At 41.1% G+C, this 10,435-nt stretch overlaps 1 non-coding gene across 1 annotated transcript; it reads right to left on the reverse strand.

Annotated features, from left to right (window-relative positions):
- Positions 1-1,668: 1,668 nt before the first annotated feature.
- Positions 1,669-1,800, reverse strand: Gm23439. The gene has a single exon (XR_003954208.1). It is a non-coding gene; the product is annotated as a small nucleolar RNA SNORA17 (small nucleolar RNA).
- Between the last annotated feature and the right edge of the window lie 8,635 nt (positions 1,801-10,435).

Genomic DNA, 10,435 nt, shown 5'->3' on the forward strand with positions numbered 1-10,435 from the left:
TCTCCCTTGTCCACTCCACTGAATGTCAGACAAGAGGCAGGGCAGACCTTCCTGACTTCAGGGCCAGCTCTACTATGCTGCCCAGGGAAGGTGCAGGGTCAGCTTTCCCCAAGTACTTCAGCAGGTAAAGGACATGGCCAGCTCTTCTGCTCTCACGATCCCCGGACCAGCTTCCTGCCTGCTGTAGGTGGCAAGGGGCTTAGGTAAGGGAAGGCATCTCTCTTTGCACATGCAGCCAGATTTCAGGATGAGCTCCTCCATGCTTACCCCCATGTGGCCCGCTCACCTTTACTCCTGCCATCAGAGTCAGTTCTATTGTGCTGCCCAGGTGAGGTGCAGGGCCTGTTCTCTTGAGTTCTCAAACAGGTAAGGGCCAGACTAGTTCTGCTGTCATGACCTTGTTGGTCCAACTCTCCCACCTGCTGCCAATAGCTACGGCAAAAAGAATGATGGGAGGGAATCTCCTTCCTGAACACCACCTCACTGATAAGAGATAGGGCTGGCTCTCCTACACTCGTGCCCTCAGGGCAGGACCACCCATAACCATCTAGAGTCAGCTCTACTGTGAGCTCTACTGTGCTCCCCAGTAGGGCAGGAGATGAGGGGCAAGACCTGCTCTCCCACTTTGATGACTTAGATTCCGCTCCTCTGCCTGCTGTAGGTAGCAAGGGGTGAGGTGTTGCATCTCTTTCTCACCCATATCACTGCACAGCAGACAAGTGGTAGGGCCAGCTCTTCCATGGTCGGGCTTCAGGGCTGGCTCTCCCATGCCTCCACCACCAGGGTTAACTCTATTGTGCTGCCCAGGTGAGGTACAGGGCCTACTCTTCTGAGTTCTGCAGCTAACAAGGAGCAGGGACTACTCTCCTGCTCTGATTAAACCAGGGTCAAGCCTGCCAGAGATAGTGGGGCACAAGGGAGAGGAGGCTATCTCTCCCCGGGGTCTGCTCTCAGGAGTACTGCACCTGGCTAGTGGCAGAGTCAGTTCTGCTGCTCTCATGCCCCAGAGCCAGGGATCCCACAATGCTCTGGTGAGGGGTGGGGCCAGTTCTGTCCAGCCCTTAGATATTGCCACATCCTCACAGGGCAGTGGAGACCAAGGATGTCTACCTGGTCTGCTACAGGACCACAAACCCAGACCTGGCTCCAGGGGACAGCACAGGTCAGGACCACGCACCATGGTCACAGGTGGAATCAATACAAAATCGCTTCAGGCTGTTCTCACCACCCTGATCTTCAGTTCTGCCTCTCCCTATTGTGCCCACCCACATCCTTCTGTTTCTCTTTCCCTTCTATTTTCTACCATTTATTCTCTCCCTTTAGCGGTGACTGTGGTCTCTGAGCGTCTGGGGTCATCTCAGGAGTGCTGTGCCCTGCTCATGCTTTATGGTGCCAGGTAGTGGTCATTTCAGGCATGACCTCCCTACCCAAGCCTGAACGGTGATCATCTCAGGCTAGCTTCCTGTCTGTGACCCATGGTGCAAGTCCATTGATTGTCTTAAGCTCACTCCTCTCCCCTAGCCTGCCTATGTGGTTCCTTGCAAGGGTCACCTGTCTTAACCTTACTCCCACTCTGAGTCTCTAGCTTCCTCTCCATCCTGGACACCCATCTGGTCCTGCCTGGTGCCTGGACTGTTGATAGTTTCAGCCTGGCTGTTTTTCCCATGGAATGTTAGACTTCAAAACATTCAGATGTTTATACATAAGTACACTGAGAGTAGGCATAGCCTGTCTCCTCTCTGCCACCTACTGACACACATGAGACACAGCAGCCACACATACAATGCCTCTAGAGGCAGAAGAATATATTTTTATACTTATAGTTCATCATAATGTTATCTAATATATAAACTTTTTTTTTCATTTTCTTCTTGGTATATAACTGATCTAAAGTAATTCCACATAGTTAACTGGGCAATTTGCTAAGTTTGATATAGTTGTATATTTGATGAATTATGTCTGTTTACCATATCTATCACTCATATATCTTCCTATAAACCTACTCATCTTCTTATATTTACTAGGTGAAATTAAAATCAAAATACATCACTGAAACTATGTGTTTGTAAGGGTTTAGAAATTGTAGAAATGCACATATCTATGGAGGAAAATGAGATTGCATAAAACTTTCTTTCAAAAGTTGAATAGCTGCTTCCCAACGGTTCAACAAATATTTATCCTATGATGAATTCATTCTAGTTAATGGTGTTTATAGAAAGTAAATTAAAAGTGATGTCTACAGAGACTCTTATATATAAATGTTAGTAGTCCCTTTAATTTTACATAAAGTTCTCATTCCAAATTATTCATTAACACATAAATAATTTTTAAGTGAGTAAGGAATCAAGATTTATTCAAGCAAGCAAAACAAAACTTTAGCATATGGGGAGGCTGGGGAGCAGAGTGACAGGGAGACTAAACCAGGTGGCAACTCTTATAAATTATTTTTCAAAACTTACTTTAAGTTTACCTTGTGTTCTTTGACAGTTGATTACATGTACATAGTTAATTGCTAATTTATTTTAAGTCACTCCCTATTACTCTTTCCTATCCTACTTCTCTTATTGATAGCCTCTGTCTTCTTAATGAGGCCCTCTTCTACTATGTTTTCCTTTGTGTGTGACCTGAAGTTCAATTATGGTTGCTTGCATACACAAGGAAGGGAAATATTTACATGAGCACAGACCATTTGGTAAGTGATGACAATACTGAAATAAATGATATCTATTTATTTGGCCACCATTAACTGTCATTAGTCCCTCACTGAGAGAAGGCCCTCATGAATTTTCCCAATTCCATGATAATTTTTTTTTTTTTTGGCCGGGCACAGTTTTGTGCAGGTCTTGTGCATGTATATACAACTATGGCAAGTTTATGAGTGCAATGGCTATATCATGTTCTTTTCTCTCCGTTTTTCATGACAGTCCCTATGCTTGGACTGGTGTCACATATATGACCCATTTAAGGCCAAGCACTCCCATCATCCTTCATTCTTAGTGTCTTTGACCAGTAATTAGGCAGCTTCACCTGATGATCATTAAGTAAGCCATGGTATCTATGTAATCACCCAGATACCATCTCTTGATTTATAGTACCATGCTAGATGGATAGTAATTAAAGTAGAAACTAATTGGCTACTGCCCTAACATTTTTCTCTCTAGTGCTACAATATGTAAATCTTATAAGCTTGTCATTATTATAGCTCATTTTGTTCATAGCTATGTAAAACTTCATGTTTATATTCCATTGACTGCCTGCAGTAGTAGCTTATGGTAAGGCTACTTTGTCATAGTCAAAGAATGAACTGTTCAATTGTGTTAACATGATAACGAATCTCAAAATAATCTATGTTGAGTGAAAGAAACTAAACTCCACCAAAGCATTTGTTTAAATATATGGAAAATGAAAACTAGTATTAACAGTATACCAAATTAGATCAATCATTGCCAAATATAAGAAGACATGCATTAGTGTAGCAAAGAATGGTATTACAAAGAGGTGCAAAGGAACTCTGCCTTGTGATTGATACATTCATTATCTTGGTTATGATGATGGCTTCCCAGGTGCATAGTCATATCATTTAATGAAAGGATGTGTTATGGGAAATGCATCATCAGGTAATTATGCCTGTTTGTTCATGGTGCAGCCTATTGCTTCTGGCATCATGACTGTGTAATGTGTTTCTGTAGTGAGAGTGCTGTAGACATTTGCAATATGATGGCAATCATTTTCAGATCCAATGAAATCTAAACAAGTGAACAAAATGCTAAAGATGTGACATATTTTATAAAGCTGTCCACATATACCATGCAAGCATCATGCCTGGAGCTCATGAGACTGGGGGTTGGCTTTGTGTAGATAGCAAACATGGTACTTACAGGGAGCAGCGCTTTATGGAGCACTGCTGTAAGCTCCAAGCACTGTGGTATGAGGCTACACATTTGTACCAAGATTCCTGTCTTCAGTAAATCAATTTTAGATCATTACAATATTTATTTTGAAGAGTTTTATTATTCTTTTTGAAGTCTTTTTATAACAATACAGATTAAAACACAAATATATTGTACAATTTTACAAAAAATAAGTGTTTTTCATGATTTTCTTATACTGTAAATTTTTTTCTATTTTCATCTTTTATGTATGTGTGCATATATAAATAAGCATGCTTATGTGTGGGGATGGATATGCATATGTCTATACACATGTATGTGTATATATATATATATATATATATATATATATATATATATATATATATATATATGCCTGTGGAAGTCATATGGCAACCTCAGGAGCATTTTTTTTTTCTGTTTTGAGACAGAGAGCCTCATTAGTCTGGAACTCTGTCTTCCCAAGGATCCTGGCTCTGCCTCTCCAGCAGTAGGTAAGGAGACAGGTGTCACCAATCTTAACCTTTTGTGACTGTTGGGGATCAAATACCGGGCCTCCTACTCACAAGGGACCTTGTCCCTACCTCCTGCTCAGAAGGGATCTTGTCCATAACTGGACCACTTCTTTTAGTCCTCAGCTTTAAAGTTTTTAAGCTTTATTTTTACATTTTGACTTTTGTTAAATACTGATATTCTAACATACACATGACCAAGACTGTGTAGAGCCAGGGGAATACTTTCAGTGCCTTCCAACTCCCATCTTGGAAGGCCTTCAGACACAATAATATATCTGGACCTGTCATCTCCTAGAATAACAAGACTTGTTTCTGGAATCATTCCTGAAGGACCTGTCTCATGCAATTTCACAGTTAAGGTCATTAAAAATAAAGATAGAGGTGTATTCTAAAATAATGCTTAAGTAGTGTAGTATAATAATGCATGAATCGGAAAGTCACTTCTTATCATTAGCAAGTGATACTTCATGCACATGAAGTCTGTGTCTGAATTTATATGACTGGAAAAGAGATTTGTTTCACCAAAAATCACAAGTACATGAATAATTGATTCCCAAGTGACATTATGAAAGTTCCATTACCACTCTGTGAGGAGACCTTTGCATATGTGTGGTTGTTTCTAAACAAAACATCCTTATGTGGACAGGACTTGTATTTACTTAAATACTATAGATTTGTCTGCTTTCAATGTGTGATGATTATTGTCTGTTGATAATTCCTAATGAGGAGATAAATGAAGATGAGTATATTCTAGAGAGGGTAGTGTGGTATGAGAACATTTGCAATCCCAGAGTGACACGAGCACATTTGTGCTTGTAGAGTGGCAAGGGCACATGTGTGATTTTACAGTGGTGTTAACACGTGAGTTATTAGAGAGTAGCATTAGTATATGTGTGATCATAGACTAGCATTATCACATGAAATATCATAGAGTGGAATAAGCACATGTGTGATCATGGAGTTCCATTAGCACATGAGTGATCATATCATGGCGTTAGTAAATGAGTAACTGTAGAGCAGTACTAGCACATGTCGAATTGTCTCAAGGCATTTAAACCAATTTGAGTGTCATCACTGCAACACGCTATCCAGACCCTCACTGCCTTATAAAATGAATTTTAAAAGTGGAAGTTTTACAAATTGCATCTTATATCTTGTGTATTCTAAGTATCTGGGCTAATATCCACTTATCAGTGAGTACATATCATGTGAGTTCTTTTGTGATTGGGTTACCTCACTCAGGATGAGGCCTGTCAGGTCTATCCATTTGCCTAAGAATTTAATAAATTCATACTTTTTAATAGCTGAGTAGTACTCCGTTGTGTAAATGTACCACATTTTCTGTATCCATTCCTCTGTTGAGGGACATCTGGGTTCTTTCCAGCCTCTGGCCACTATAAATAAGGCTGCTATGAACATAGTGGAGCATGTGTCCTTCTTACCAGTTGGAACATCTTCTGGATATATGCCCAGGAGAGGTATTGTGGAATCCTCCAGTAGTACTATGTCCAATTTTCTGAGGAAACGCCAGACTGATTTCCAGAGTGGTTGTACAAGCTTGCATTCCCACCAACAGTGGAGGAGTGTTCCTCTTTCTCCACATCCTCTCCAGCATCTGCTGTCACCTGAGTTTTTGATCTTAGCCATTCTGACTGGTATGAGGGGGAATCTCAGGGTTGTTTTGATTTGCATTTCCCTGATGATTAATGAGGCTGAACATTTTTTCAGGTGCTTCTCAGCCATTTGGTATTCCTCAGGTGAGAATTCTTTGTTAAGCTCTGCACCCCATTTTTAATTGAGGTATTTGATTTTTTGGAGTCCACCTTCTTGAGTTCTTTATATATATTGGATATTAGTCCCATATCTGATTTAGGATAGGTAAAGATCCTTTCCCAATCTGTTGGTGGCCTTTTTGTCTTATTGAAGGTGTCTTTTGCCTTACAGAAGCTTTGCAATTTACGAGGTTCCATTTGTCGATTCTCGATCTTACAGCACAAGCCATTGCTGTTTTATTCAGGAATTTTTCCCCTGTGCCAATGTCTTCGAGGCTTTTCCCCACTTTCTCCTCTATAAGTTTCACTGTCTCTGGTTTTATGTGGAGTTCCTTGATCCACTTAGATTTTGCCTTAGTACAAGGAGATAGGAATAGATCAATTCGCATTCTTCTACATGGTAACTGCCAGTTGTGCCAGCACCATTTGTTGAAAATGCTGTCTTTTTTTCCACTGGATGGTTTTAGCTCCCTTGTCAAAGATCAAGTGACCATAGGTGTGTGGGTTCATTTCTGGGTATAAGATACAATTTGTGAAACTCATGAAACGAAAGAAGAATGAAGACCAAAGTGTGGCCACTTTGCCTCTTCTTAGAATTGGGAACAAAACACCCATCGAAGGAGTTACAGAGACAAAGTTTGGAGCTGAGACAAAAGGACAGACCATCTAGAGAGTGCCATATCCGGGGATCCATCCCATAATCAGCCTCCAAACTCTGACACCATTGCATACACTAGCAAGATTTTGCTGAAAGGACCTTGATATCGCTGTCTCTTGTGAGACTATGCCGGGGCCTAGCAAACACAGAAGTGGATGCTCACAGTTAGCTATTGGATGGATCTCAAGGCCCCCAATGGAGGACCTAGAGAAAGTACCCAAGGAGCTAAAGGGATCTGCAACCCTATAGGTGGAACAACAATATGAACTAACCAGTACCCCCGGGAGCTTGTGTCTCTAGCTGCATATATATCAGAAGATGGCCTAGTCGGCCATCAGTGGAAAGAGAGGCCCATTGGTTATGCAAACTTTATATGCCTCAGTATAGGGGAATGCCAGGGCCAAGAAGTGGGAATGGGTGGGTAGGGAAGTGTGTGGGGGAGGATATGGGGGACTTTTGGGATAGCACTGGAAATGTAAATGAAGAAAATTCCTAATAAAAATAAGTGGAAGTTTTTCCTAAACTGGCTAGCTCCATAATAATTGAGATGGAGACTTACAGATTTATTCAACAGTCTTTAAGCACAATAACTGAGCAGATATTTCTAACCCTCTATGCTACCTAAGAACTTCTCAGCCACATTCCCAATTTACTTGTATTCAGCACCTGCTTTATCTCCCATCATGATCAAACACACTCACACGGGGATGTTCATTCTTGCTCCCCATGACATCAGCCTCCACTTAATTTCATATTTGTGTGGTACCACAACACAAAACAATTCATGATCATACAGCTCTCCCATTCTTGTTTTCTCTGATCAGGCAGTTCTTCAGGGTTTGAATGCAGTGTGTACCTCATTTTTTATGAGAATTTTACAAGCAGGTTTTCAACTAAGGTAAACTTGGCAGATTAAGAGAAATCATTGAGCAATATTCTATGCAGGGTTTAGACTGCTGTGGTTGATTAAACTCACCGCAAGTTTCAAAAAGAACATTGTGTTATACCATGTTGTGCACTGTAGTTTCAAAGGCTTCTAAATTATGGCAATTAAAAAAGCAAATTAAACCAACTTCAATAATTTATTGTGAGCTGTTAATATGCATGATAATATCTGGTAACAACAGAATAGGCATTTCAAGAATTAAGTGGATATGGAAAGAAACCTAAACTGTCTGTTATGTGTGGACCATCATTCTCATGATTCTAGGTTTTAACCCAGTAAATCCTTCCTAGAGGCTACTTGTCCAACCAAGTTCTGTAACCTGATTTTCCTGTCACAGTTTTCTGCTCTCCTAATGATAGCTATGTTACTTTTTGAATTTTCTTTTCCTGTCTGGCTCTACCTCTAGATAAGAAGGTTGTGAATAGAAGAATACCTTAAGGTCATACTCACTAATAGAAATGACACTTCCTTGGCAAGGCCTGCTCTTCTTATCCAGTCCAAATAACTAATAGGACCTTGTGACAGTGAGCATTCCCTTCCAGTTGCTAAAAATTCTATTAGAAATACTGTAGGGAGTAGGTCCTGTTCCCAGGTTGGTACTTAATGCATAAGTAAAGATGCTGGCAGCCAATGAGTTATGGGACTTCCCAGGAAGTGGGACTTCCTGGTCCCCTGCAGGTAAGCTAGTCAACTCAGGGGAAAGAGGATCAGGAGAACTGGGGAGAAGGAAGTTGTAGCTATAGGAGATAAAACAACTAGCCATGTGAGTTTTGCCTTAGAGTGGCCAATGCCTACTCTATCTGCTTATGCCTGGGGTGGCAGGGGAGGTTCAGGAGTGCCCAGTCACTGTGTTAATTTTCATCTGTGGGAGCTGAACAAAGAATTCTCACCTGAGGAATACGAAATGGCAGAGAAACACCTGAAAAAATGTTCAACATCCTTAATCATCAGGGAAATGCAAATCAAAACAACACTGAGATTCCACTTCACTCCAGTCAGAATGGCTAAGATCAAAAACTCAGGTGACAGCAGATGTTGGCGAGGATGTGGAGAAAGGGGAACACTCCTCCATTGTTGGTGGGATTGCAAGCTTGTACAACCACTCTGGAAATCAGTCTGGCGGTTCCTCAGAAAATTGGACATAGTACTACCGGAATCCCGCAATACCTCTCCTGGGCATATATCCAGAAGATGTCCCAACCGGTAAGAAGAATACATGCTCCACTATGTTCATAGCAGCCTTGTTTATAATAGCCAGAAGCTGGAAAGAACCCAGATGCCCCTCAACAGAGGAATGGATACAGAAAATGTGGTACATTTACACAATGGAATACTACTCAGCTATTAAAAAATGAATTTATGAAATTCCTAGGCAAATGGATGGATCTGGAGGGTATCATCCTGAGTGAAGTAACCCAATCACAAAGGAACTCGCACAATATGTACTCACTGATAAGTGGATAATAGCCCAGAAACTTAGGATACCCAAGATATAAGATACATCTTGCCAAACGCATAAAATTCAAGAAGAACGAAGACCTAAGTGTGGACACTTTACCCTTTCTTAGAAATGGGAACAAAACACCCATAGAAGGAGTTACAGAGACAAAATTTGGAGCTGTGACGAAAGGATGGACCATCTAGTGACTGCCATATGCAGGGATCCATCCCATAATCAGCTTCCAAATGCTGACACCATTGCATACACTAGCAAGATTTCGCTGAAAGGACCCAGTTATAGCTGTCTCTTGTGAGACTATGCCGGGGCCTAGCAAACACAGAAGTGGATGATCACAGTCAGCTATTGGATGGGTCACATGGCCCCCAATGGAGAAGCTAGAGAAATTACCCAAGGAGCTATAGGGAACTGCAACCCTATAGGTGGAACAACAATATGAACTAACCAGTACCCGGGAGCTCTTGTCTTTGGCTGCATATGTATCAAAAGATGGCATAGTCGGCCATCACTGCAAACAGAGGCCCATTGGACACGCAAACTTTATATGCCCCAGTACAGGGGAACGCCAGGGCCAAAAAGGGGGAGTGGGTGGGTAGGGAATTGAGGGGGTGGGTATGAGGGACCTTTGGGATAGCATTGAAAATGTAAATGAGGAAAATACCTAATAATAAAAAAAAAGGCAAAAAAATTTTTCATCTGTGGATCCATTGGAACCTGTGAGGGGGCTCGTAGCACAGCTGTTTCAGGAGCTTAAGGTGGGGTCACAAAAACTACAAGCTACAAAAAACAAAGATGATATTTTTCAAATTAAATAGAGATTGAAACACACCACCTCAATGCTATTATCCAGAGAGATAGTCTTACTGAAATATGGAGTACATTACTTCCCATGTATGTTTTAAAGTTTGGCTCATGTTTTAACTTTTGCACAACTTTGACTTGCAACTTGTTTCTCTCTATTGAAACTTGAGCTGAAGGCTTACAGAAGTGATGTTAGTTGGTCTCAAACCTGTGGTCTTCCTGCTTTACCTTTCAAGTATCCTCTAATGCCAAACCTTGCACAGAATTGATGTTTTAAACGTAGTTTTGCTTTCTCTCTGCAAAATTTCTATCACATTTACAGAAAAATAAAAAACTTCAAAAATGAAGTAAGGTGTAGTTCTCATGTGTAATCTCAGCCTCTGAGAGGCCGAGG

The sequence above is a fragment of the Mus musculus genome, chromosome 2 (genome assembly GCF_000001635.26).
Source record: "Mus musculus strain C57BL/6J chromosome 2, GRCm38.p6 C57BL/6J".
NCBI lineage: Eukaryota > Metazoa > Chordata > Mammalia > Rodentia > Muridae > Mus > Mus musculus.